This window comes from Bombina bombina, chromosome 7 (assembly GCF_027579735.1).
Source record: "Bombina bombina isolate aBomBom1 chromosome 7, aBomBom1.pri, whole genome shotgun sequence".
In the NCBI taxonomy this organism is placed as follows: Eukaryota; Metazoa; Chordata; class Amphibia; order Anura; family Bombinatoridae; genus Bombina; species Bombina bombina.
Window position 1 is genome coordinate 430,352,566 of NC_069505.1, and position 25,922 is coordinate 430,378,487.

A 25,922-nucleotide genomic window follows, 5' to 3' on the forward strand; every position below is an offset into this window, starting at 1 on the left:
TTTTATTTATTTCAGTTTCTGCCTGTTCTATATCATGGATTTAGAAGATGTACAAAATGTTACTTGTGCAATGTGTTTGGATGCCAATGTGGAACCTCCAGTTCCTTTTTGTCCCTCATGTGTTGAGAGGGCTCTAAACTATAGAGAAAAAAAAATTAATGATAAAAAATTGTCAAAGGCGGATGCTTCTCAGGAGTCTAATGATGAGATGCAGAGTATGCCGCAGCTTTCTCCCCAAGCGTCCCAACCTTTAACGCCCGCTCAAGCAGTGCCCTGTACTTCTTCTCAAGTTTCTGCTGCAGTTATGTCTTCTACACTTTCTGATGCGTTATCTGCCTTTCCTATTCTTCAAGGCAAACGTAAAAGGAAGGACAACTATGTGGTCAATGAAGTTTCTGATGCTATGGTAGCAATCTTGGACGTACCCTCTCAGGGATCTGAGATGGAGGGTATGGAGGTACTATCAGAAGGTGAAATTTCAGACTCGAGGAGTTCCTTTCCTTTAACTGATTCAGAAGTTGTCTCTTTCAGGTTTAAACTAGAACACCTCCACCTGTTACTCAGGGAGGTTTTAGTGACTTTAGATGACTGTGACTCCACAGTAGTGGTTGTTCCTGAGAAATCGAGTAAGTTGGATAGATACTTCGAAGTTCCTTCTTACTCAGATGTTTTTCCAGTTCCCAAGCGAACTTTGGAAATTATTGCTAAGGAATGGGAGACCAGGTATTCCCTTCTCTCCTTCTCCTATTTTCAAGAAGATGTTCCCTATAGCTGACGCTGTCAGGGAAACTTGACAAACGGTTCCTAAAGTGGAGGGGGCTATTTCCACTTTGGCCAAACGAACTTCTATTCCTATTGATGATAGTTGTGCCTTCAAAGACCCTATGGATAAGAAGTTGGAGGGTCTACTTAAAAAGATCTATGTTCACCAGGGTCTGCTATTGCAACCGGCTGCATGCATTGCTACGGTCACCAGTGCGGCAGCTTATTGGTTTGATGCTCTTGCGGAATCTCTTAAGACTGAGACTTCTTTAGAAGAAATCCAGGATCGGATTAAAGCTCTGAAATTAGCAAACTCTTTCATAACAGATGCTTCTCTGCAAATTACTAAATTGGCGGCTAAGAGTTCAGGTTTTTCTATCCTAGCCCGCAGAGCCTTATGGTTGAAACCTTGGTCTGCGGATGTATCATCCAAATCTAAGCTCCTGGCAAATCCTTACAAGGGTAAGACCTTGTTTGGGCCTGGATTGAAGGAAATTATTTCTGACATCACGAGAGGCAAGGGTCATCTTTTCCCTCAAGATAAAAGGAATAAGCAGAAAGGACGACAAAGTAATTTTCGTTCCTTTCGAAATTTCAAGGGAAATTCCTTCTCTTCTTCCTCTAAACAGGAAGGAAACTATTCGCAATCTAAGTCAACTTGGAGACCCAACCAATCTTGGAACAAGGGTAAACAGTCCAAGAAACCTACTACTGATTCCAAGTCAGCATGAAGGGCTTGCCCCCGATCCGGGACCGGATCTGGTAGGGGCAGACTTTCCTTCTTTGTTTCGGCTTGGGTGCGGGATGTTCAGGATCCCTGGGCTATAGAAATAGTAGCTCAGGGATACAAACTGGAGTTCAGAAATTATCCTCCCCGAGGAAGATTTCTTCTTTCAAGATTATCTGCAGACCAGATAAAAAGAGAGGTGTTCTTACATTGTGTAAGAGACCTCTCCTCCATGGGAGTAATTTGTCCCATTCCGGTACAGGAACACAAGCAGGGTTTTTATTCAAATCTGTTTTTAGTTCCCAAAAAGGAGGGAACTTTCAGACCTTTCTTAGACCTCAAGAGTCTAAACAAGTTTCTGTTCGTATCATTCTTCCATTGATCCAGGAGGGTCAATTTATGACGACAGTGGACTTAAAGGGTGCATATCTACATGTTCCTATCCACAGAAATCATCACAAGTTCCTAAATTTTGCCTTTCTAGACAAACATTTCCAGTTCGTGGCTCTTCATTTCGGGCTGGCCACGGCACCCAGAATTTTCTCAAAGGTACTAGGGTCTCTGCTGGCAGTTCTAAGACCACAGGGCATTGCAGTGGCGCCTTATCTGCACAATATTCTAATCCAGGCGCCATCTTGTCAACAAGCAAAGTCTCAAACCAACATCGTTCTATCCTTCCTGAGAACTCAGGGGTGGAAGGTAAATCTGGAAAAGAGTTCCTTGATCCCGAAGACAAGGGTGACTTTCTTGGGAACTCTAATCGATTCTATATCTAAGGATTTTCCTGACAGAGGTCAGGAAATCAAAGATTCTAGATACCGGTCGGGCCCTTCAGTCCAATCCTCGGCCGTCAGTGGCCCAGTGCATGGAGGTAATCGGACTGATGGTGGCGGCAATGGACATCATCCCGTTTGCTCGGTTTCACCTCAGACCTCTGCAGCTAAACATGCTCAGGTTGTGGAATGGAGATTATGCAGACTTGTCTCCTCGAATAATCCTGGAACAGGAGACAAGGGACTCACTTCAATGGTAGTTGTCTCTGGATCATCTATCCCAGGGAACATGCTTTCGCAGACCATCCTGGGTGATTGTGACAACAGATGCCAGCCTTCTAGGGTGGGGAGCTGTCTGGGGTTCCCTAAAGGCTCAGGGAGTGTGGACTCAGGCGGAGTCTGTTCTTCCTATAAACATCCTGGAACTGAGAGTGATCTTCATTGCTCTTCTGGCCTGGCCTCAGTTGGCTTCGGCTCAGTTCATCAGATTCCAGACGGACAGCATAACGACAGTGGCTTACATCAATCATCAGGGAGGAATGAGGAGTTCCTTAGCGATGACCGAGGTAGCCAAGATAATCCGGTGGGCGAAGGCCCATTCTTGCCATCTGTCAGCGATCCACATCCCAGGGGTGGACAACTGGGAGGCGGATTTTCTGAGCAGGCAGACTTTTCATCCAGGGGAGTGGAAACTCCATCCAGAAGTGTTTTCCAATCTGATTCTCAAGTGGGGTCGGCCGGAATTAGATCTCATGGCATCTCGTCAGAATGCCAAGCTCCCGAGATACGGGTCCAGGCGGAAATGATAGATGCTTTGGCAGTTCCTTTGTCCTTCAGCCTTGCATATCTATTCCCTCTGTTTGCTCTCCTTCCTCGGGTTATTGCTCGAATCAAACAGGAGAAGGCATCAGTGATCCTCATAGCTCCTGCATGGCCTCGCAGGCTTTGGTATGCCGATCTGGTGGACATGTCATCCCTGCCACCTTGGAAACTTCCGTTGAGGAAGGACCTTCTCATTCAAGGTCCCTTCCTTCATCCAAATCTAGCTTCTCTGCAGCTGACTGCTTGGAGATTGAACGCTTAATTCTATCCAAGCGGGGTTTCTCTGACTCGGTCATAGAAACCTTAATTCAGACGCATAAGCCTGTAACTAGACGGATTTACCATAAGATATGGCGTAAATATCTTTATTGGTCTGACTCCAAGGGTTACTCATGGAGTAGGGTCAGGATTTTGTCTTTTCTCCAAGAAGGATTGGAGAAGGGTTTATCGGCAAGTTCCCTAAAAGGTCAGATCTCTGCCTTATCTATTTTGTTACACAAGCGTCCGGCAGATGTCCCAGATGTTCAGTCTTTTTGTCAGGCTTTGGTTAGAATCAGGCCTGTGTCTAAACCAATTGCTTCTCCATGGAGTTTGAATTTAGTTCTAAAGGTTCTTCAAGGGGCTCCATTTGAGCCTATGCATTCCTTAGATATTAAGTTGTTATCTTGGAAAGTTTTGTTTCTTGTTGCCATTTCTTCAGCTCGGAGAGTGTCTGAGCTTTCGGCATTACAATACAATTCTCCTTACCTTATTTTTCATTCGGATAAGGTGGTTTTACGTACTAAACTTGGTTTTCTTCCTAAGGTTGTTTCTGACAGGAACATTAATCAGGAGATTGTTGTTCCTTCCTTGTGTCCTAATCCTTCTTCTCAAAAGGAACGTCTTTTGCACAATTTGGACGTGGTCCGTGCTTTGAAGTTTTATTTGCAAGCGACCAAGGGCTTTCGTCAATCATCTTCTTTGTTTATCGTTTTCTCTGGGAAACGTAAGGGTCAGAAAGCTACGGCTACCTCTCTTTCTTTTTGGCTGAAGAGTATCATCCGTTTTGCTTATGAGACTGCTGGACAGCTGCCGCCTGAGAGAATTACGGATCATTCCACTAGGGCGGTTGCTTCTGTAGAACAGATTTGCAAGGCTGCAACTTGGTCCTCTCTTCATACTTTTTCAAAATTTTACAAATTTGATACTTTTGCCTCTGCTGAGGCTGTTTTTGGGAAAAGGTTCTTCAAGCAGCGGTGCCTTTCGTTTAGGTTCCCTGTCTTGTCCCTCCCTTATCATCCGTGTACTCTAGCTTTGGTATTGTATCCCACAAGTAAGGATGAAATCCGTGGACTCATCGTGTCTTTAAAAAGAAAAGAAAATTTATGCTTACCTGATAAATTTGTTTCTTTTTAGACACGATGAGTCCACAGCCCACCCTGTTCTGAGACAGGTTATTAGTTTTTGTAAACTTCAGACACCTCTGCACCTTGGCTTTTCTTTTCTCTTCCTAACTTCGGTCGAATGACTGGAGTGGGAGGGAAGGGAGGAGCTATATAACAGCTCTGCTGTGGTGCTCTTTGCCTCCTCCTGCTGACCAGGAGGCGTAATCCCACAAGTAAGGATGAAATCCGTGGACTCATTGGCCTAGATTTAGAGTTTGGCGTTAGCCGTCAAAACCAGCGTTAGAGGCTCCTAACGCTGGTTTTTACCGCCCGCTGGTATTTAGAGTCAGTCAGGAAAGGGTCTAACGCTCACTTTCCAGCCGCGACTTTTCTATACCGCAGATCCCCTTACGTCATTTGCGTATCCTATCTTTTCAATGGGATATTTTTAATGCCGGTATTTAGAGTCGCGGCTGAAGTGAGCGTTAGAAATCTAACGACAAAACTCCAGCCGCAGAAAAAAAACAGGAGTTAAGAGCTTTCTGAGCTAACGCCGGTTCATAAAGCTCTTAACTATTGTGCTCTAAAGTATACTAACACCCATAAACTACCTATGTACCCCTAAACCGAGGCCCCCCACATCGCCGCCACTCTATTACATTTTTTTAACCCCTAATCCTCCGACCGCACACCGCCGCCACCTACGTTATCCCTATGTACCCCTAATCTGCTGCCCCTAATACCGCCGACACCTACATAATATTTATTAACCCCTAATCTGCCGCCCCCAACGTCGCCTCCACCTACCTACACTTATTAACCCCCAATCTGCCGACTGGACCTCACCGCTACTATAATAAATGTATTAACCCCTAATCCGCCTCACTCCCGCCTCAATAACCCTATAATAAATAGTATTAACCCCTAATCTTCCCTCCCTAACATCTCCGCAACCTAACTTCAAGCATTAACCCCTAATCTGCCGACCGTACCTCACCGCTACTCTAATAAATTTATTAACCCCTAAAGCTAATTCTAACCCTAACCCTAACACCCCCCTAAATTAAATATAATTTAAATCTAACTAAATAAATTAACTCTTATTAAATAAATTATTCCTATTTAAAGCTAAATACTTACCTGTAAAATAAACCCTAATATAGCTACAATATAAATTATAATTATATTGTAGCTATTTTAGGATTAATATTTATTTTACAGGCAACTTTGTATTTATTTTAACCAGGTACAATAGCTATTAAATAGTTAATAACTATTTAATAGTTACCTAGTTAAAATAATTACAAAATTACCTGTAAAATAAATCCTAACCTAAGTTACAATTAAACCTAACACTACACTATCAATAAATAAATTAAATAAAATACCTACAATTATCTACAATTAAACCTAACACTACACTATCAATAAATTAATTAAATACAATACAAATAAATACAATGAAATAAACTAACTAAAGTACAAAAAATAAAAAAATATTTCCAAACATTAGACAATTTTAAACTAATTACACCTACTCTAAGCCCCCTAATAAAATAACAAAGACCTCCATAATAAAAAAATGCCCTACCCTATTCAAAAATTAAAATAGAAAAGCTCTTTTACCTTACCAGCCCTGAAAAGGGCCCTTTGCGGGGCATGCCCCAAAGAATTCAGCTCTTTTGCCTGTAAAAAAAAAATACAATACCCCCCCCAACATTACAACCCACCACCCACATACCCCTAATCTAACCCAAAACCCCCTTAAATAAACCTAACACTAAGCCCCTGAAGATCTCCCTACCTTATCTTCACCACGCCGGGTTCACCGATCGATCCAGAAGAGCCTCCGAAGTCTATTGAGCTCGCATTCTATTGGCTGATCGGAACAGCCAATCGGATTGAACTTGAATCTGATTGGCTGATTCCATCAGCCAATCAGAATTTTCCTACCTTAATTCCGATTGGCTCATAGAATCCTATCAGCCAATCGGAATTCGAGGGACGCCATCTTGGATGACGTCCCTTGAAGGAACCGTCATTCGTCGGGAAGTCGTCAGTGAAGATGGATGTTCCGCGTCGGCGGGATAACCATGGATCCGGAAGAAAGAAGATTGAAGATGCCGCTTGATAGAAGACTTCAGCCCGATCATGGACCTCTTCAGCTCCCGCTTGGATGAAGACTTCAGTCGGATCATGGACATCTTCAGCCCCCCGCTTGAGCTTGGATCAAGACATCGAAGGCTCTTCTGGATAGATCGGTGAACCCGGCGTGGTGAAGATAAGGTAGGGAGATCTTCAGGGGCTTAGTGTTAGGTTTATTTAAGGGGGGTTTGGGTTAGATTAGGGGTATGTGGGTGGTGGGTTGTAATGGGGGGGTATTATATGTTTTCTTTTTACAGGCAAAAGAGCTGAATTCTTTGGGGCATGCCCCGCAAAGGGCCCTTTTCAGGGCTGGTAAGGTAAAAGAGCTTTTCTTTCATGTAATTAGCAAGAGTCCATGAGCTAGTGATGTATGGGATATACATTCCTACCAGGAGGGGCAAAGTTTCCCAAACCTTAAAATGCCTATAAATACACCCCTCACCACACCCACAAATCAGTTTTACAAACTTTGCCTCCTATGGAGGTGGTGAAGTAAGTTTGTGCTAGATTCTACGTTGATATGCGCTCCGCAGCAGGTTGGAGCCCGGTTTTCCTCTCAGCGTGCAGTGAATGTCAGAGGGATGTGAGGAGAGTATTGCCTATTTGAATGCAATGATCTCCTTCTACGGGGTCTATTTCATAGGTTCTCTGTTATCGGTCGTAGAGATTCATCTCTTACCTCCCTTTTCAGATCGACGATATACTCTTATATATATACCATTACCTCTGCTGATTCTCGTTTCAGTACTGGTTTGGCTTTCTACAAACATGTAGATGAGTGTCCTGGGGTAAGTAAGTCTTATTTTCTGTGACACTAAGCTATGGTTGGGCACTTTTTTTTATAAAGTTCTAAATATATGTATTCAAACATTTATTTGCCTTGACTCAGGTTGTTCAACATTCCTTATTTTCAGACAGTCAGTTTCATATTTGGGATAATGCATTTGAATCAATCATTTTTTCTTACCTTAAAAAATTTGACTTTTTCCCTGTGGGCTGTTAGGCTCGCGGGGACTGAAAATGCTTCATTTTATTGCGTCATTCTTGGCGCAGACTTTTTTGGCGCAAAATTTTTTTCTGTTTCCGGCGTCATACGTGTCGCCGGAAGTTGCGTCATTTTTTGACGTTCTTTTGCGTCAAAAGTGTCGGCGTTCCGGATGTGGCATCATTTTTGCCGCCAAAAGCATTTAGGCGCCAAATAATGTGGGCGTCTTATTTGGCGCTAAAAAAATATGGGCGTCACTTTTGTCTCCACATTATTTAAGTCTCATTATTTATTGCTTCTGGTTGCTAGAAGCTTGTTCACTGGCATTTTTTTCCCATTCCTGAAACTGTCATTTAAGGAATTTGATCAATTTTGCTTTATATGTTGTTTTTTCTATTACATATCGCAAGATGTTCCACGTTGCAACTGAGTCAGAAGATACTTCAGGAAAATCGCTGCCCGGTGCTGGAGCTACCAAAGCTAAGTGTATCACTTTTGGTATCTGTTCCTTCAGCTGTTGTTTGTATTAAATGTTATGACAAACTTGTTAATGCAGATAAAATTTCCTTTAGTACTGTTACATTACCTGTTGCTGTTCCGTCAACATCTAATACTCAGAGTGTTCCTGATAACATAAGAGATTTTGTTTCTAAATCCATTAAGAAGGCTATGTCTGTTATTTCTCCTTCTAGTATACATAAAAGTCTTTTAAAACTTCTCTTTTTTCAGATGAATTTTTAAATGAACATCATCATTCTGATACTGATAATGGTTCTTCTGGTTCAGAGGTTTCTGTCTCAGAGGTTGATGCTGATAAATCTTTGTATTTGTTCAAGATGGAATTTATTCGTTCTTTATTTAAAGAAGTATTAATTGCATTAGAAATAGAGGATTCTGGTCCTCTTGATACTAAAACTAAACGTTTTAATAAGGTTTTTAAATCTCCTGTAGTTATTCCAGAAGTGTTTCCTGTCCCTGATGCTATTTCTGAAGTAATTTCCAGGGAATGGAATAATTTGGGTAATTAATTTACTCCTTTTCAAAACGTTTTAAGCAATTATATCCTGTGCCATCTGACAGATTAGAGTTTGGGACAAAATCCCTAAGGTTAATGGGGCTGTCTCTACTCCTGCTATATTTTTAGCGGATGTTGCTGCAGCTTCAACTTTTTGGTTAGATGTTTTAGCGCAACAAGTAACAGATCATAATTCTCATAGCATTATTATTCTATAACATGCTAATTATTTTATTTGTGATGCCATCTTTGATATCATTAGAATTGATGTCAGGTATATGTCTCTAACTATTTTAGCTAGAAGAGCTTTATGGCTTAAAACTTGGAATGCTGATATGTCTTCTAAGTCAACTTTGCTATCCCTTTCTTTCCAGGGTAATAAATTATTCGGTTCTCAGTTGGATTCTTTTATCTCAACTGTTACTGGAAGGAAGGGAACTTTTTTACCACAGGATAAAAAATCTGAGGTAAATTTAGGTCTAATAATTGTTTTCGTTCCTTTCATCACAACAAGGAACAAAAGCCTGATCCTTCATCCTCAGGAGCGGTATCAGTTTGGAATCCTTCTTCACTTTGGAATATATACAAGCCTTATAGAAACCCAAAGCCAGCAGTCCCCATGAAGGTGCGGCCCTCATTCCAGCTCAGCTGGTATGGGGCAGTTTACGTTCTTTTCAAAGAAATTTGGATCAATTCCGTTCACAATCTCTGGTTTCAGAACATTGTTTCAGAAGGGTACAGAATTGGCTTCAAGTTAAGGCCTCCTGCAAAGAGATTTTTTTCTTTCCCGTGTCCCAGTAAACCCAGCAAAGGCTCAAGCATTTCTGAAATGTGTTTCAGATCTAGAGTTGGCTGGAGTAATTATGCCAGTTCCAGTTCTGGAACAGGGGCTGGGGTTTTATTCTATCTCTTCATTGTACCAAAGAAGCTCAATTCCTTCAGACCAGTTCTGGATCTATCAATATTGAATCGTTATGTAAGGATACCAACATTCAAGATGGTAGCTGTAAGGACTATCCTGCCTTTTGTTCAGCAAGGGCATTATATGTCTACAATAGATTTACAGGATGCATATCTGCATATTCCGATTCATCCAGATCACTTTTAGTTTCTGAGATTCTCTTTTTTAGACAAGCATTACCAGTTTTGTGACTCTACCGTTTGGCTTAGCATCAGCTCCAAGAATTTTTACAAAGGTTCTCGGTGCCCTTCTGTCTGTATTCAGAGAACAGGGTATTGGTATTTCCTTATTTGGACGATATCTTGGTACTTGCTCAGTCTTCACATTTAACAGAATCTCATACGAATCGACTTGTGTTGTTTCTTCAAGATCATGGTTGGAGGATCAATTTACCAAAAAGTTAATTGATTCCTCAGACAAGGGTAACCTTTTTAGGTTTCCAGGTAGATTCAGTGTCTATGACTCTGTCTTTGTCAGACAAGAGAAGTCTAACATTGATATCAGCTTGTCAAAACCTTCAGTCACAATCATTCCCTTTGGTAGCCTTATGCATGGAAATTTTAGGTCTTATGACTGCTGCATTGGACGCGATCTCCTTTGCTCATTTTTACATGCGACCTCTTCAGCTCTGTATGCTGAACCAATGGTGCAGGGATTACACAAAGATATCTCAATTAATATCTTTAAAACCGATTGTACGACACTCTCTGACGTGGTGGACAGATCACCATCGTTTAGTTCAGGGGGCTTCTTTTGTTCTTCCGACCTGGACTGTAATTTCAACAGATGCAAGTCTTACAGGTTGGGGAGCTGTGTGGGGGTCTCTGACGGCACAAGGGGTTTGGGAATCTCAGGAGGTGAGATTACCGATCAATATTTTGGAACTCCGTGCAATTTTCAGAGCTCTTCAGTCTTGGCCTCTTCTGAAGAGAGAGTCGTTCATTTGTTTTCAGACAGACAATGTCACAACTGTGGCATACATCAATCATCAAGGAGGGACTCGCAGTCCTCTGGCTATGAAAGAAGTATCTCGAATTCTGGTTTGGGCGGAATCCAGCTCCTGTCTAATCTCTGCGGTTCATTTCCCAGGTATAGACAATTAGGAAGCGGATTATCTCAGTCGTCAAACGTTGTATCCGGGCGAATGGTCTCTTCACCCAGAGGTATTTCTTCAGATTGTTCAAATGTGGGAACTTCCAGAAATAGATCTGTTGGCTTCTCATCTAAACAAGAAACTTCCCAGGTATCTGTTCAGACCCCGGGATCCTCAGGCAGAGGCAGTGAATGCATTATCACTTCCTTGGAAGTATCATCCTGCCTATATCTCTCCGCCTCTAGTTCTTCTTCCAAGAGTAATCTCCAAGATTCTGAAGGAATGCTCGTTTGTTCTGCTGGTAGCTCCAGCATGGACGGATTCTTTTTCGGATGGCCTCTTGCCAACCGTGGGCTCTTCCGTTAAGACCAGACCTTCTGTCGCAAGGTCCTTTTTTCCATCAGGATCTCAAATCTTTAAATTTAAGGGTATGGAGATTGAACGCTTGATTCTTGGTCAAAGAGGTTTCTCTGACTCTGTGATTAATACTATGTTACAGGCTCGTAAATCTGTATCTAGAGAGATATATTATAGAGTCTGGAAGACTTATATTTCTTAGTGTCTTCTCATCATTTTTCCTGGCATTCTTTTAGAATTCCGAGAATTTTTTTTTTATTTTTTTTTACAGTTTCTTCAGGATGGTTTAGATAAAGGTTTGTCCGCAAGTTCCTTGACAGGACAAATCTCTGCCCTTTCTGTTCTTTTTCACAGAAAGATTGCTAATCTTCCTGATATTCATTGTTTTGTACAAGACTTGGTTCGTATAAAACCTGTCATTCAGTCAATTTCTCCTCCTTGGAGTTTGAATTTGGTTCTGGGGGCTCTTCTAGCTCCTCCTTTTGAACCCATGCATTCATTTGGACATTAAACTTCTTTCTTGGAAAGTTTTGTTTCTTTTGGCCATCTCTTCTGCCAGAAGAGTCTCTGAATTATCTGCTCTTTCTTGTGAGTCTCCTTTTCTGATTTTTCATCAGGTTAAGGCGGTGTTGCGAACTTCTTTTGAATTTTTTCCTAAGGTTGTGTATTCTAACAACATTAGTAGAGAAATTGTGGTTCCTTCATTATGCCTAATCCTAAGAATTCTAAGGAGAAATCATTGCATTCTTTGGATGTTGTTAGAGCTTTGTAATATTATGTTGAAGCTACTAAGTCTTTCCGAAAGACTTCTAGTCTATTTTTCATCTTTTCTGGTTCTAGAAAAAGTCAGAAAGCTTCTGCCATTTCTTTGGCATCTTGGTTGAAATCTTTAATTCATCATGCCTATGTTGAGTCGGGTAAAACTCCGCCTCAAAGGATTACAGCTCATTCTACTAGGTCAGTTTCTACTTCCTGGGCGTTTAGGAATGAAGCTTCGGTTGATCAGATTTGCAAAGCAGCAACTTGGTCCTCTTTGCATACTTTTACTAAATTCTACCATTTTGATGTGTTTTCTTCTTCTGAAGCAGTTTTTGGTAGAAAAGTACTTCAGGCAGCGGTTTCAGTTTGAATCTTCTGCTTATGTTTTCATTAAACTTTATTTTGGGTGTGGATTATTTTCAGCAGGAATTGGCTGTCTTTATTTTATCCCTCCCTCTCTAGTGACTCTTGCGTGGAAAGATCCACATCTTGGGTAGTCATTATCCCATACGTCACTAGCTCATGGACTCTTGCTAATTACATGAAAGAAAACATAATTTATGTAAGAACTTACCTGATAAATTCATTTCTTTCATATTAGCAAGAGTCCATGAGGCCCACCCTTTTTGTGGTGGTTATGATTTTTTTGTATAAAGCACAATTATTCCAATTCTTTATTTTATATGCTTTCGCACTTTTTTCTTATCACCCCACTTCTTGGCTATTCGTTAAACTGATTTGTGGGTGTGGTGAGGGGTGTATTTATAGGCATTTTAAAGTTTGGGAAACTTTGCCCCTCCTGGTAGGAATGTATATCCCATACGTCACTAGCTCATGGACTCTTGCTAATATGAAAGAAATGAATTTATCAGGTAAGTTCTTACATAAATTATGTTTTCTATTTTAATTTTAGAATAGGGTAGGGCATTTTTTTTATTTTGGGGGTCTTTGTTATTTTATTAGGGGGCTTAGAGTAGGTGTAATTAGTTTTAAATTGTTGTAATATCTTTCTAATGTTTGTAAATATTTTTTTATTTTTTGTAACTTAGTTCTTTTTTATGTTTTGTACTTTAGTTAGTTTATTTCATTGTATTTATTTGTAGGTATTGTATTTAATTAATTTATTGATAGTGTAGTGTTAGGTTTAATTGTAACTTAGGTTAGGATTTATTTTACAGGTAATTTTGTAATTATTTTAACTAGGTAACTATTAAATAGTTATTAACTATTTAATAGCTATTGTACCTGGTTAAAATAATTACAAAGTTGCCTGTAAAATAAATATTAATCCTAAAATAGCTACAATATAATTATAATTTATATTGTAGCTATATTAGGGTTTATTTTACAGGTAAGTATTTAGCTTTAAATAGGAATAATTTATTTAATAAGAGTTAATTTATTTCGTTAGATTTAAATTATATTTAAGTTAGGGGGTGTTAGGGTTAGACTTAGCTTTAGGGGTTAATACATTTATTATAGTAGCGGTGTGGTCCGGTCGGCAGATTAGGGGTTAATAATTGTAGGTAGGTGGAAGCGACGTTGGGGGCGGCAGATTAGGGGTTAATAAATATAATAAAGGGGTCAGCGGTGTTAGGGGCAGCAGATTAGGGGTACATAGGTATAATGTAGGTTGCGGCGGTGTACGGAGCGGCAGATTAGGGGTTAAAAAAAATATGCAGGTGTCAGCGATAGCGGGGGCGGCAGATTAGGTGTTAATAAGTGTAAGGTTAGGGGTGTTTAGACTCGGGGTTCATGTTAGAGTGTTAGGTGCAGACTTAGGAAGTGTTTCCCCATAGGAAACAATGGGGCTGCGTTAGGAGCTTAACGCTGCTTTTTTGCAGGTGTTAGGGTTTTTTTCAGCTCAAACTGCCCCATTGTTTCCTATGGGGATATCGTGCACGAGCACGTTTTTGAAGCTGGCCGCGTCCGTAAGCACCGCTGGTATCGAGAGTTGCAGTGGCGGTAAAAGAACCCTGTGAAACAAAGTTTATCTAAGAAAGAGTTAATGTCACTGAATGGGTTAAAAAATAATAAACAGCTCATCATTAAGGGGGCGGATAAGGGAGGTGCCATTGTACTTATGGACAAGGAATTTTATGTGAATGAAATCAAAACACAATTATCAGATACTGATGCGTATAAAAGATTGCCCACAAACCCAGTATTTAACATCCAAAAAGAGGTTGAGGGATGTGTTAATATTGCTATAAAAAATGGGGTAATAGAAAAAGATATTGCAAAGTTTCTTTTGGAATCAGAGGCAGTTACTCCTGTTTTATACACACTCCCTAAAGTACATAAGTGTTTAACTTCCCCCCCTGGACGCCCCATTGTAGCTGGAATGGGCTCTATTTTATCTAAAGTTTCAATTTTTTTGGATAGGGCTTTGAGACCCCTTGTATTATCTAATTCCTATATTCAGGATACAAGTGAATTTAAAGTTAAACTGCAGAACCTGTCTATTGATGGGAACAAGGGCATACTTTTTAGTCTGGATGTAGCATCTTTGTATACCTCTATCTCTCACGAGGCAGGTATTGGTGCAGTCACCAAGGCTTTGAGTCAAGACTCAAGGTTTTCACCATTACAGCAAGAATTTTTGATCCAACTATTGAGGATTGTATTAAGTTGTAATTACTTTTTGTTTGGTGATGACTATTACCTACAACTCCAAGGGACTGCTATGGGTTCCAATGTCGCCCCTACATACGCAAATATTTATATGAATACCTTTGAGGAATATTTTGTTTACAATCATCCATTATTTTTACTATATGGCGCCACTTGGTGGCGCTATATAGATTACATTTTTGGTGTGTGGTTGGGCGACATTGGAACCCTGGAGAAATTTATTAATGATTTGAATTCTGCTACAACTAGGATTAAATTCACACTGGTGTGGAGTGAGGAGAGTGTGGTTTTTCTGGACACTCGTGTATCAAAAACTTCACAGGGTTTATCTGTGGATTTGTATAAGAAAAAAACGGATTGTAATACCCTCCTCCACTATACCAGTGCCCACCCTCCATCTCTTCTCAAATCTTTACCTAGAAGCCAATTCCTTCGGGTTAGACGTATTGTGTCAGATGAAAATTTGGCTGAAATAAGACTGAGAGAGATGGGGGATCGGTTCTTAGCAAGGGGTTATCCTAGGGATCTGATTGAAACAGAACTGAGACATGCTCTTGCCACATCTAGACAGTCCCTTTTAATTAAGAAGAATAATGAGAAAAGGGAGAAAAAAGAGAAAGATAAATCTGATAGATTGGTTTTTATTAGCCAATATTCTCCTTTAAGTTTGAAAGTTCAGAAAATTTTACTTAAACATTGGCATGTGTTGCAGACTTGTGAATCTGATGTTTTGGAGTTTTCTAAACCTTTTATGCCTGCCTATAAAAGAAGTAGAAATTTTAAAGATTCACTAGTTAGAGCAGATATTGGCCCCCTTAAAAAGAGGGGTGTTCAAAGTTATATAGGCAAGAAAAATTGGGGGAATTTCCCATGCCTTGGTTGCTCTAACTGCAACAGTATGATTAAAGGCCCCACCTTTAGTCATCCTAGGACTGGACATATATTTTCTATTAAAGATTACTTTACATGCAACACAGAATATGTGGTTTATATGATTAAGTGTCCTTGTGGATTGGGGTACGTCGGAGAGACCACCCGTAGTGTCCGTGAACGTATTGGTTCAACATAAAAGCAGCATTAGGACTAAGAAAGTAGATGCCCCTGTAGCATGTCATTTTTTGTCTGCTGGACATAATCTTAATCAGTTAAGGTTCCAAGTGATAGAGCATGTTCCTATGCCTAGAAGGGGTGGGGATAGGGCTAAAATCCTCAAGAGTAGAGAAATGTTCTGGATTAATAAATTGGGGACATTATACCCTAATGGAATGAATAGGGATTTTGACCTATCTGTATGCCTTTAATTTATGTCTGATTAGATGTAATGTTATTTAATTCTTTTTTTCTTTCTTTTTCTTCTGTTACAGATGACTGCGGATTTTGTTCTGCTTTTTTGCTTAATGTATATATATATACACTATTGTATTCAAATATATATGAAATTGATGTGTTTCATCTTAATATTACTGCAATGTATAACTTAGCTTACATTTACCTGTGTACCTAGATTAGGATGTAAGGGGTTAATTTGGAATGTGCAGCTTTACAGGTGGGTGGGTGGGGCTTAGATGGTATTTAAAGATGATTCTGTGTAGAGTTTAGCCATACATGACTAAGGACTGTGTCCGAAACGTTGTTGTTTGATTTTTTGGTCTGGCTACTCCTCAAGCTGAATAAAGCAACTTGAAGAAATATTTTGGTGGTGCTGCTTCACTTTCGTTTATGCTATATTTTGTGGGGTTCTGGTAGGAACCTGGACGCTGGCACACCTGACACATTCCCTGTGCTGGACTTATATGATTGCTTCAGTGGTGGTAAATATGCTATACGCTCTCTTTTTGGAGCCTAACGCAGCCCTTCTGTGAACTCTAAATACCAGCGGTATTTAAAAGGTGCGGCCAAAAAAAAGCCAGGGTTAGCTACGCGGGTCGTTACCGACAAAACTCTAAATCTAGCCGATTGTGTCTTAAAAGAAACAAATTTATCAGTTAAGCATAAATTTTCCTTTTTTTGGTTCAGAACTCTGGACAGAAATTTTTTATTGGTGGATAAATTTATCCACCAATCATCAAGGACAACCCAGGTTGTTCACCAAAAATTGGCCGGCATCTAAACTTACATTCTTGCATTTCAAATAAAGATACCAAGAGAATGAAGAAAATTTGATAATAGGAGTAAATTAGAAAGTTGCTTACAATTGCATGCTCTATCTGAATCAAAAAAGAAAAAATTTGGGTTCAGTGTCCCTTTAAGCAATCAGTGTTGACGAGTTTCACTGCCTGCTTGCTTCACTCAAGTCCATGTCAGGAGCGATGCTACACACTGTCAAACTTGAGAGGCCGTGTTCTGGTACGATCGTTTAATTTTTCTCTTGTAAGGTGTATCCAGTCCACGGATCATCCATTGTGGGATATTCTCATTCCCAACAGGAAGTTGCAAGAGGACACCCACAGCAGAGCTGTTATATAGCTCCTCCCCTAACTGCCATATCCAGTCATTCTCTTGCAACTCTCAACACGCATGGAGGTAGTAAGAGAGAGTGGTGAAAAATAGTTAGTTTATTTTCTTCAATCAAAAGTTTATTTTTAAATGGTACCGGAGTTGTACTATTTTATCTCAGGCAGAAATAGAAGAAGAATCTGCCTGAGTTTTCTATGATCTTAGCAGGTTGTAACTAAGATCCATTGCTGTTCTCACATATGTCTGAGGAGTGAGGTAACTTCAGCTGGAGAATTGCGTGCAGTTTATTCTGCTATGAGGTATGTGCAGTTACAATTTTTTCTAGGATTGGAAATGCTAGAAAATACTGCTGATACCGAATTAATGTAAGTTAAGCCTGAATACAGTGATTTAATAACGACTGACGTTTTGCTGGCATGTTTAATCGTTTTTATATATGCTTTGGTGATAAAACTTATTGGGGCCTAGTTTTTTCCACATGGCTGGCTTTATTTTTGCTAGATTAAAGAGAACCGAGATAGCACACAGAGTCTCTATAGAAGTGCGCAAATGATCACAGCATGTGGCAGATGGCGGATTCGGCAAACAGCAATCCAGGCAGCTCTCTCAGAAATGGTGAGTGGACAACGGGAACCTGTGGATGACAGATGGAAGAGGCGCCTCATGGGACAAGTATCGTTTGAGGCAGCAAAGGGACACACATAAGCAGCGGACCCCCCACACAGAGTGTTACTCACAAGAGCGGCGGTACAAACGTGTACCCAGACAGGCAGGACGGAACCAAAAGTCGCCCGTCAGACAGGCGTAAGCTCGGTACGCTAGGCAAACGTCACTCAGCAAGCAGCGTCAGAGTAAACCCAGCAGGGGAACCAATAGAGTCGAAGGGTCTTGAGGGAACGTTTTCGAGCTGCAGCTGCACAGGAAGTAAATGGGAGGGAAACAAAGGTCAGCTCAATACTGAACTACATCTCTACATGTAGTTCAGTATTGAGCTGACCTTTGTTTCCCTCCCATTTACTTCCTGTGCAGCTGCAGCTCGAAAACGTTCCCTCAAGACCCTTCGACTCTATTGGTTCCCCTGCTGGGTTTACTCTGACGCTGCTTGCTGAGTGACGTTTGCCTAGCGTACCGAGCTTACGCCTGTCTGACGGGCGACTTTTGGTTCCGTCCTGCCTGTCTGGGTACACGTTTGTACCGCCGCTCTTGTGAGTAACACTCTGTGTGGGGGGTCCGCTGCTTATGTGTGTCCCTTTGCTGCCTCAAACGATACTTGTCCCATGAGGCGCCTCTTCCATCTGTCATCCACAGGTTCCCGTTGGCTTTATTTTTGCCTAGTAACAGTTTCCTGAGGCTTTCCACTGTTGTAGTATGAGTGGGAGGGGCCTATTTTAGCGCTTTTTGCGCAGTTAAAATTACAGACTGAGACATCCAGTTTTCCTCAGAAGTCCCCTGAATGCTACAGGACATATCAAAAGGGCCTAAAGTCGTTTATTGGGGAAGGTAGGGCCACAGCAGAGCTGTGGCAGTTGATTGTGACTGTTAAAAAAACGTTGATGTCGTTTTTTTGATCCGTTTTTTGAACTAAGGGGTTAATCATCCATTTGCAAGTGGGTGCAATGCTCTGTTAGCTTATTATATACACTGTAAAAATTTCGTTTGATTTACTGCCTTTTTTTCACTGTTTTTCAAATTCTGACAAAATTTGTTTCTCTTAAAGGCACAGTACCGTTTTTTTTATTTGCTTGTTAACTTGATTTAAAGTGTTTTCCAAGCTTGCCAGTCTGTACAAACATGTCTGACATAGAGGAAACTCCTTGTTCATTATGTTTAAAAGCCATGGTGGAACCCCCTCTTAGAATGTGTACCAAATGTACTGATTTCACTTTAAGCAATAAAGATCATATTCTGTCTTTAAAAAATGTATCACCAGAGGAATCTGACGAGGGGGAAGTTATGCCGACTAACTCTCCCCACGTGTTAGATCCTTTGACTCCCGCTCAAGGGACTCACGCTCAAATGGCGCCAAGTACATCTAGGGCGCCCATAGCGATTACTTTACAAGACATGGCGGCAGTCATGGATAATACACTGTCAGCGGTATTAGCCAGACTACCTGAATTTAGATGTAAGCGAGATAGCTCTGGGGTTAGACGAAATGCAGAGCATACTGACGCTTTAAGAACCATGTCTGATACTGCCTCACAATATTTAGAAGCTGAGGAAGGAGAGCTTCAGTCTGTGGGTGATATTTCTGACTCAGGAATGATACCTGATTCTGATATTTCTACATTTAAATTTAAGCTTGAACACCTCCGCGTATTGCTCAGGGAGGTTTTAGCTGCTCTGAATGACTGTGACACAATTGCAGTGCCAGAGAAATTGTGTAGACTGGATAAATACTTTGCAGTGCCGGTGTGTACTGATGTTTTTCCAATACCTAAAAGGTTTACAGAAATTATTACTAAGGAATGGGATAGGCCAGGTGTGCCGTTCTCTCCACCTCCTATTTTTAGAAAAATGTTTCCTATAGACGCCACCACACGGGACTTATGACAGACAGTACCTAAGGTGGAGGGAGCAGTTTCTACTCTAGCAAAGCGTACTACTGTCCCTGTCGAGGACAGTTGTGCTTTTTCAGATCCAATGGATAAAAAATTAGAATGTTACCTTAAGAAAATGTTTATTCAAAAAGGTTTTATCCTACAGCCCCTTGCATGCATTGCTCCTGTCACTGCTGCTGCGGCGTTCTGGTTTGAGTCTCTGGAAGAGGCTTTACAGGTAGCGACTCCATTGGATGACATACTTGGCAAACTTAGAGCACTTAAGCTAGCCAATTCTTTTGTTTCTGATGCCATTGTTCATTTGACTAAACTAACAGCTAAGAATTCTGGTTTTGCTATACAGGCGCGTAGGGCGCTATGGCTTAAATCATGGTCAGCTGACGTGACTTCAAAATCTAAGCTGCTTAACATTCCCTTCAAGGGGCAGACCCTATTCGGGCCTGGTTTGAAGGAGATTATTGCTGATATCACTGGAGGAAAAGGTCATGCCCTTCCTCAGGACAGGTCCAAATCAAGGGCCAAACAGTCTAATTTTCGTGCCTTTCGAAACTTCAAGGCAAGTACGGCATCAACCTCCTCTAATGCAAAACAAGAGGGAACTTTTGCTCAGTCCAAGACGGTTTGGAGGCCAAACCAGACCTGGAACAAAGGTAAGCAGGCCAAAAAGCCTGCTGCTGCCTCTAAGAAAGCATGAAGGAACGGCCCCCTATCCGGTAACGGATCTAGTAGGGGGCAGACTCTCACTCTTCGCCCAAGCGTGGGCAAGAGATGTTCAGGATCCCTGGGTGTTGGAAATTATATCCCAGGGATATCTTCTGGACTTCAAAGCTTCCCCCCCAAAAGGGAGATTTCACCTTTCACAATTATCTGCAAACCAGATAAAGAGAGAGGCATTTTTACACTGTGTACGAGACCTCCTAGTTATGGGAGTGATCCATCCAGTTCCAAAGGAGGAACAGGGACAGGGTTTTTACTCAAATCTGTTTGTGGTTCCCAAAAAAGAGGGAACCTTCAGACCAATTTTGGATCTAAAGATCTTAAACAAATTCCTCAGAGTTCCATCATTCAAGATGGAAACTATTCGTACCATCCTACCTATGATCCAGGAGGGTCAATATATGACTACAGTGGATCTAAAGGATGCTTATCTTCACATTCCGATACACAAAGATCATCATCGGTTTCTCAGGTTTGCCTTTCTGGACAGGCATTACCAGTTCGTAGTTCTTCCTTTTGGATTAACTATAGCCCCAAGAATCTTCACAAAGGTTCTAGGGTCGCTTCTAGCGGTCCTAAGGCCGCGGGGCATATCAGTGGCCCCTTATTTAGACGACATCCTGATACAGGCGTCAAACTTCCAAATTGCCAAGTCTCATACGGACATAGTACTGGCATTTCTGAGGTCGCATGGGTGGAAAGTGAACGAGGAAAAGAGTTCTCTATCCCCACTCACAAGAGTTTCCTTCCTAGGGACTCTGATAGATTCTGTAGAAATGAAAATTTACCTGACGGAGTCCAGGTTATCAAAGCTTCTAAATTCCTGCCGTGTTCTTCATTCCATTCCACGCCCTTCGGTGGCTCAGTGCATGGAAGTAATCGGCTTAATGGTAGCGGCAATGGACATAGTGCCGTTTGCACGCTTGCATCTCAGACCGCTGCAACTATGCATGCTCAGTCAGTGGAACGGGTATTACACAGATTTGTCCCCTCTACTAAATCTGGATCAAAACACCAGGGATTCTCTTCTCTGGTGGCTATCTCAGGTCCATCTGTCCAAAGGTATGACCTTTCGCAGGCCAGATTGGACAATTGTAACAACAGTTGCCAGCCTTCTAGGTTGGGGTGCAGTCTGGAACTCCCTGAAGGCTCAGGGATCGTGGACTCAGGAGGAGACACTCCTTCCAATAAATATTCTGGAACTGAGAGCGATATTCAATGCTCTTCAGGCTTGGCCTCAGTTAGCAACTTTGAGGTACATCAGATTTCAGTCGGACAACATCACGACTGTGGCTTACATCAACCATCAAGGGGGAACAAGAAGTTCCCTAGCGATGTTAGAAGTCTCAAAAATAATTCACTGGGCAGAGATTCACTCTTGCCACCTATCAGCTATCCATATCCCAGGTGTAGAGAACTGGGAGGCGGATTTTCTAAGTTGACAGACTTTTCATCCGGGGGAGTGGGAACTCCATCCGGAGGCGTTTGCTCAATTGATTCATCGTTGGGGCAAACCAGAACTGGATCTCATGGCGTCTCGACAGAACACCAAGCTTCCTTGTTACGGATCCAGGTCCAGGGATCCCAAGGCAACGCTGATAGATGCTCTAGCAGCGCCCTGGTCTTTTAACCTGGCTTATGTGTTTCCACCGTTTCCTCTGCTCCCTTGACCGATTGCCAAAATCAAGCAGGAGAGAGCATCAGTGATTTTAATAGCGCCTGCGTGGCCACGCAGGACCTGGTATGCAGATCTAGTGTAAAAATTCTAAAAATATGGAATAAAAAGCGCAGAGTAAAAGCACCAAACTCCTGATATACCTAAAAAGTCCCTAATATAGGCATGTAAAAAACAGATAAAATTATATTTAAACAGGAGCGCTGTAGCTAAAGGTGTTGGTGGATGTGAAACAAAATATCAAATTATGAATAGAACAAGTGATAAAATTACAAAACATACGTGTTAAAACATCAATATTGATAAAAATATTGGGATAGTGACAAATGCTTAGTGATAAGGTTATTCGTGCATATTGTGAATAATCAAAAAAAGGGGCTTTATGAAGCAAAATAAACTGAAATAAACAGTGACAAGTAAAGTGTGGTTTAGCAAGGCTCTGCCTAAAAATATTTAATGCAACATATGCAAATACAGAATAAAAACACAATATACTAAAAACGGACGTCTCCATATAAAACAAAATATGCCAATACACCGACAATGTCAAAATGTATCTCCTTATGGCCAGAAAAGGGATAAAACAGTCCAGGTAGAAGTTAATATGTGGATAGATGATGCAGGCTTACCCCCAAACAATTGCGGCTCTCGATGAAGGGAAAGAAGAAATTACCGCCGTAGCGGAAGTGACGTCACTTATAGGGGCGCTGGCCTGACTGAGCACTCCGATTGGTTCCTGTTACGATCGCTCTCAGGTTTCAGCTTCTTAGCTCACAGTGGCAAGGTATCCGCTCTTTATGTGCTCAAATGCACGCAGGATACTAATAACGGCTGTTTTGTACTAAATGCAACTGTTTAGAGTAGATGCAAAAGTTCCATTTATAACCTTCAATAAGGCTTATAGTATCGGTACATAAACAGTTACCAGGAGGATGCAAATTTTAAAGTTCCACAGATGACAAGCAGCATCAATCTGTAACAGCAACTGGTGGCTGTGAAATACTTCTTAAAATTAGAAGTTGGCAACAAACATCAACGCGTTTCTCCCTCTGCAGGGCTTTCTCAAGATGAGGTGTTGCAGCAGGTGTACCTTTTTTAAAGGTGTATCTCAGTCTCTTATTGGTTACATTTTATTACTAAGAGCCGCAATTGTTTGGGGGTAAGCCTGCATCATCTATCCACATATTAACTTCTACCTGGACTGTTTTATCCCGTTTCTGGCCATAAGGAGATACATTTTGACATTGTCGGTGTATTGGCATATTTTGTTTTATACGGAGACGTCCGTTTTTAGTATATTGTGTTTTTATTCTGTATTTGCATATGTTGCATTAAATATTTTTAGGCAGAGCCTTGCTAAACCACACTTTACTTGTCACTGTTTATTTCAGTTTATTTTGCTTCATAAAGCCCCTTTTTTTGATTATTCACAATATGCACGAATAACCTTATCACTAAGCATTTGTCACTATCCCAATATTTTTATCAATATTGATGTTTTAACACGTATGTTTTGTAATTTTATCACTTGTTCTATTCATAATTTGATATTTTGTTTCACATCCACCAACACCTTTAGCTACAGCGCTCCTGTTTAAATATAATTTTATATGCAGATCTAGTGGACATGTCATCCTTTCCACCATGGACTCTGCCTCTGAGACAGGACCTTCTACTTCAGGGTCCTTTCCACCATCCAAATCTAATTTCTCTGAGACTGACTGCATGGAGATTGAATGCTTTATTTTATCAAAGCGTGGCTTCTCCGAATCAGTCATTGATACCTTAATACAGGCACGAAAGCCTGTCACCAGGAAAATTTATCATAAGATATGGCGTAAATATCTTTATTGGTGTGAATCCAAGGGTTACTCATGGAGTAAAGTCGGGATTCCCAGAATATTATCCTTTCTCCAAGAAGGTTTGGAAAAAGGATTGTCAGCTAGTTCCTTAAAGGGACAGATTTCTGCGCTGTCTATTCTTTTGCACAAGCGTCTGGCAGATGTTCCAGACGTTCAGGCATTTTGTCAGGCTTTAGTTAGAATCAAGCCTGTGTTTAAACCTGTTGCTCCGCCATGGAGCTTAAATTTGGTTCTTAAAGTTCTTCAAGGAGTTCCATTTGAACCTCTTCATTCCATAGATATCAAACTTTTATCTTGGAAAGTTCTTTTTTTGGTAGCTATTTCCTCGGCTCGTAGAGTCTCCGAGTTATCTACCTTACAATGTGATTCTCCTTAGCTGATTTTCCATTCGGATAAGGTAGTCCTGCGTACCAAACCTGGGTTTTTACCTAAGGTGGTATCTAACAAGAATATCAATCAAGAGATTGTTGTTCCATCCTTGTGTCCTAATCCTTCTTCAAAGAAGGAACGGCTATTATACAATCTGGACGTGGTTCGTGCTTTAAAGTTTTACTTACAAGCTACTAAAGATTTTCGTCAAACATCTGCTTTGTTTGTGGTCTAAAGGCTTCGGCAACCTCTCTTTCTTTTTGGTTAAGAAGCATAATCCGCTTAGCCTATGAGACTGCTGGACAGCAGCCTCCCGAAAGGATTACAGCTCATTCTACTAGAGCTGTGGCTTCCACTTGGGCCTTTAAAAATGAGGCTTCTGTTGAACAGATTTGCAAGGCGGCGACTTGGTCTTCGCTTCATACTTTTTCAAAATTCTACAAATTTGATACTTTTGCTTCTTCAGAGGCTATTTTTCGGAGAAAGGTTTTACAGGCAGTGGTACCTTCCGTTTAAGTACCTGCCTTGTCCCTCCCTTCATCCGTGTACTTTAGCTTTGGTATTGGTATCCCACAAGTAATGGATGATCCGTGGACTGGATACACCTTACAAGAGAAAACACAATTTATGCTTACCTGATAAATTTATTTCTCTTGTGGTGTATCCAGTCCACGGCCCGCCCTGTCATTTTAAGGCAGGTAATTTTTTTCATTTAAACTACAGTCACCACTGCACCCTATGGTTTCTCCTTTCTCTGCGTGTTTTCGGTCGAATGACTGGATATGGCAGTTAGGGGAGGAGCTATATAACAGCTCTGTTGTGGGTGTCCTCTTGCAACTTCCTGTTGGGAATGAGAATATCCCACAAGTAATGGATGATCCGTGGACTGGATACACCACAAGAGAAATAAATTTATCAGGTAAGCATAAATTGTGGTTTTTATATCTATAATTATAACGCAAGAAGACAGGATCACAGTGTGGCTCCTTTATCTGTATAGAATCAAGGGTTAATATCTCCGGAAGGTGATTATTGAACGGGGGGGGGCGTATACATGATTGTGTTTTATTGTGTTTTTGCTGCAACATGTGTGAGATGTGGCTCTGGCAATGTAGAACAGTCAGGTTTTTTTTTTCCTTCCTTGATTACTGCGCAGCCTGTTAGTTGGTGCACTTTTTTTCCTTGCTGCGGGGGAGGTCCTGCATGGTACTCCATGTGACCGGGTGTGGCCTCTTTCTTTTCCTTTTCCTGACCGTCGGTTGCAGGAGCCGTTTACAAAGTTTCTCTGTGGGCCTGGGTCATAGGAGGTGGTGAATGCCCCGGATTGGAAGTATAAAGGGGCCATTTAATCCTTTTCTGTAGTCCTTATTAAAGCGCAAGCTATGGAGGACTCTGATATGTTAGAGGGTACTCCCTCTTTAACTAAATCTAATGCCTGGGTTTATTGTGAGGAGGTTTCGGTATCTCCACCTGCTCAACTATGTTCCACATGCCTCGACAAAATAGTAATATCTAAAAGACATAAAATGTTTAGTACCACTGAGCCGGCCACCTCTGAGGGGACTCCGTCCCGCGAGGTGCGTTCCCTACATTCATCTCCAATTACACATGAAGCTCCCCAGTGCACTTCTAATTCTCCTGCGGGAGGGGCCACGTTGCCGCCCGATTTTGCTGAGCAGTTGCAAACAGCGGTATCTGCGGTCATTAATGCTTTACCTCGCCCGGCCAAGTGCAAGCGAAAAGGTTAAACATTGCTATCCTTCTCAGGGGTCATCTACTCCGTTGGATGTATCTAAGAATAGATTATCCGCTGTTGCTGAGGATGCCTCTCTCTCTGGGTCGGAATCTGCAGCCTCTAGGCCTCCGAGTTGGAGGAACCAGACT